Source organism: Triticum dicoccoides, chromosome 7B (genome assembly GCF_002162155.2).
Source record: "Triticum dicoccoides isolate Atlit2015 ecotype Zavitan chromosome 7B, WEW_v2.0, whole genome shotgun sequence".
Lineage (NCBI taxonomy): Eukaryota > Viridiplantae > Streptophyta > Magnoliopsida > Poales > Poaceae > Triticum > Triticum dicoccoides.
The window spans coordinates 146,432,573-146,436,930 of record NC_041393.1 but is presented as its reverse complement, the minus strand read 5'-3'; positions in this window follow the sequence as shown (position 1 = coordinate 146,436,930).

The window sequence follows — 4,358 nt, the reverse complement described above, 5'->3', positions numbered from 1 at the left end:
GACTCCGCCGCCGCCGCCGGAGCGTCGCCAGACTTTGCCGCCGCCGCCGCCGAGGTTCGCCGCCGCCACGATTCGCGTGTTGCCGTTTTTTTTAAAAACCGAGCGGTTTTTCTTCGGTTTTTTTTCGGTTTTTCGTTAGATCGTTTTTTTTTTCATTTTAGTTAATTAGCGAGCGTTCGCCCGTTCGCCAGGTTATTCGTCAGATTAGTTTAGTTAATGAACGTTCGTTCGTTAACCCGTTCGCCGTTTTTCTTTTTCTCAGATTTAATCTGCGATTTTTCTGATCGCGATTCCTGATCCGATTTTCGTTTTAGTTCAACTTTTCGCTCGTTTATCAGAATCAGGCGATTCAAGCGCCTGGAGTTTCATCTCGAAACCCTCTTTCCGAATAATCAACTTAAACAAGTTTTTGCTTCTGTAAAATTTGACTTAGATCCAGATTAATAGAACGAAGCTGTTTTCTTCGCCGTTTGACTTTCGTTGCTTTGTTCGATTTGAATCTTTTTGGAAACCGGAGTTCTTAAGTTGAACATTCTAGTTAGATCGTTTATTCGAGTTTTACCTGTGCATTAGATGAGTACTTATTGTATGTTTGTTCTTTGTCTGCGATAGAATACCCGGAGTGCGCCGTCTGTTACTTCGAGTCTCTAGGTTTCGCGGATCATCAGCAAGGCAAGTAACACTTTGATCATACTTTTTCTACTACCCAGTTTTATGCATTAGATCTATCCTCAAACATTGCATCATTAGGATCTGAATTAAATTGTGGGTTTTGGGAAAGTAGTTGAGGTAGTACCTATTACCTGTTTTGTTTTCAAACCCTTGGGAGTTACTTCTATGTTTGCTTATTATGCCATGCTATGCTAGTAGATGTGGATTGGGTGAGTGTATCCATGACAGATGTGAGATTGTTAATCAATGGTTTATTTAAGGTGGCAACTTAAACACACATCTGGGTGGATTGAGGCACCTGGTTTCTATCAGGACTTGCCTGTATTTCTTCGGACCGCCACCCAGGCTCAAAGGGATCATGAGATTATTCAAACTAGAAACTTACGTGTGCAGCCACAAGCCATTATGGGCTCTGGCATAGTTGACTAAGTTGTGCGAACTCTTACGGGTAGACTAGCAGATGTAGGGGAAAGTAGGTGTACCGGTCTACCCACATGTAAGGTGCTAGTGCTTCCGAAAGACTATGTCTCGGTCATCCGTTTCTCAAACACCATGTAGTGCGAGGAATCAAACGGAGGTGATCGAGTCTTGTGGGGAAAAGTGCGCAAACCTCTACAGAGTGTATAAACTAATCATGATTAGCCGTGTCCCCGGTTATGGACATCTTGAGTATCTAGAACTTGGATATCATGTGAATCTCATCATGTTACTCTAATTTAATGTTGTTGGGTTTAATGAGTACTTTTAATTGGGATTGAGAATGCTGTCAACCATTCTTAATTTTTAACAACCACCATGATAGTTAAATAAATTTATTCCTTTGTAGTAGCGAAAAATTGGCTTTATGTAACACTGTAACCATAGAGCTTTTCCACCAGCCAAATATGCATGTAGTATAGCTTAATCCATTGTTATCCTCTATGTGTTACATTTCCAGCATATTCCATGTGCTGACCCGTTTTCGGGCTGCAACATTTCATGTTGCAGACTTTTCAGACGACGAGTAAGATGCTTTTAGGTCGTGGTTCTATACTCAGTGATGCCGTTGGAGTTGATGGACTCGCTTATCTTCCAAGACTTCCGCTGTTATCATTTTTAGATGGCCTTAAGCCATATTTATTTCAATAAGTTCTCTCTTGAGACATTCGATGTAACAAGTGTGTGATTGCTACTCTGTTATAAATCCTCCAAGTACTGTGTGGTGTCAGCATTACTGATCCAGGGATGACACTGAGCACAGAGATCAGACTGTTTGAGGTCTGGTCGCTACATGCTATGTGTGCTTCTCTGGCTGCCAAACGGATTGACTCCATCGGTGCTCGTGCCCAGCACGATGTTCCTTGGATCCTTCCCAAATTCTGGGTGTTCGAAGTTCAACGCTTGCCACTGGCTCCCATCCCTAGGGTGACTCAACATCTTGTCTTTTTTATTTACCTCCGGATCATTTGCGTCATCTTCTCGCTTCTTCTCCTCCCTATCCGCGTGCCAACGCAGGAGCTTTGCTACCTTAGGGTCCGCGAAATACCGCTGCAGACGAGGAGTGATCGGAAAGTACAACACCACTTTTCTAGGAGCTTTCTTCCTCTTCTTGTATCGAGTGACGCCCCACACCGGACATATGGTAGACTCCGCATGCTCGTCCCGATAAATGATGCAATTGTTCATGCACACATGGTATTTCACGTGCGGTAAATCCAGAGGACACACGATTTTCTTTGCCTCCTCGAAACTGGTCGGGCACTTGTTCCCCTTGGGAAGACGTTCGCGCCAGAATGACATGTTCTCGTGGAAGCATGCGTCGGTCATTTTGTGTTTTACCTTCATCTCTAGAGCCATGAGCGTTACTTTCAGGCGGGTATCCTCGGGCCTACATCCTTCATACAATGGAGTAACCGCGTTTATCTCCAGTTGATCCAGTTTGGCTTTCTCTCGGGCGGCAGCTCTTGCGTTATCCGTCTGCTTGAGAAGCAGCTCTTGAACATGAGGGTCCTACACCCAGCCCATCGAGGGTCCATCGTCGTCTGCTCCGCCGGCATCTTCATCTTCATGATCATGCCCTTCGTCTGCTCCGGCATCTTCCTCATCATCATGTCCTGCATCTTCTACATGATGACTGTGTACAGCATCACCGTCGTGATCATGTCCTGGAGATTCTTCGTCTTCTCGCCCGCCCGAGTCTTGCTCATTTCTTGCCGCCCGGCCCCCATGGACGACTTCATAGTCATCTTCATCACCTTGCCACCGATAGCCATCCATGAAACCACGCAAGAGCAGGTGGTCCCGCACCTGCCCGGAATCCGGGTCCGCAATAAGGCTCTTCAACTTGCATCTTCGACACGGACATCTTATCTCCGTCTCGTTCTTTTGAAGCATCTCGGCCTTCGTGGAGCTCAAAAACCTATTCATGATGCCTTCGGAAATCGTGCGGACCATGGTCGCCTGTGGGGTAGAGCAAAACGATATTTTAGAACCAAGAAAAAATTTGGCATGACTTTCCCTAAAAATAGGACCAAAAAGAATGCATAGTGCCAAAATTCTCGCCGAAACAGAAATGAATCAACATTCCGGCAAAATATTGGCAACTATCGCATTTCAAATACCGGTACCTGCAAACACAAACATATATGCAACACCACAAACATATGCAACACCAAGAACATACATAGATCTAGCTAGGCTACAAAAAGTGCATGTGCACGTTGTTGGAGAGGGAGAACAACATAAAGATAGCTTCCCCCCTTACTTACCTATCAAAAAAGGTAATTTAACCACTTAATTTGGATGAATCTATGGTGCAAATGAGGTGAGGAGGAGGAGGCAGCCGAGACAAGCTTGGAGGAGGAGGTGGAGAGAATGAAGTGGGGAAAGTGAGTGGGTAGGTGGGCTGTCCAAAATATCTTGTTGGTCCCAGGTTACTAATGGCGTACCACCTGCAAATGCGCCATTAGTAACCCTGGTTACTAATGGCGCACCTGCTGCTGGTGCGCCATTAGAAGTTTTGCAAAAAATAAAAAAAGTATATATTCTAATGGCGCACCGTGGCACAGTGTGACATTACTAGTTTAAACTAGTAATGGCGCACCTTGCCATGATGCGCCATTAGAATCTTTGGAAAAATAAGATTTTTTTACTAGTGGCGCACCGTGTGCATGGTGCGCCATTAGTATCTTCCACACTAATGGCACACCTGCACATGGTGCGCCACTGCTATATAGTAGTGGCGCACCACATGACAGGTGCGCCATTAGTGGCCATTCCATATATAGCCCTTTTTGTAGTAGTGTGCCACTGAACCCGGCCAACGGTCCGACCAGCTCGACCGGGGGGCTCGGGGGCTGGCCGACTCGATCGCCACCCCGCCGCCTTACTTGGTGATTCCTGATACAGTTAGGATGTCGCGGTCCCCCACTTTGCCCTAAAGCCACAGATCCAGCTTTGGCTGTCGGCTGGCAAGCACAACGGGCCAGAGCTCCTTTATGCTTCATACATTAAGTCAAAGGCTGCCGGGTCGATCAACCCGGCCCGCCGCTCAAGAAATAAACAGCCGCACGACCGGCTGCTCGCCAACCGGCTTCGCCGGATTGCCGCCAGACGGCCCAGTGGGTGTTTCGCTCGCACTCAACATTTCGAAATGGACAAGCCTGCACGCTCCTCTCGAAGAACCGAACTCCTTCTCATGGACCGGA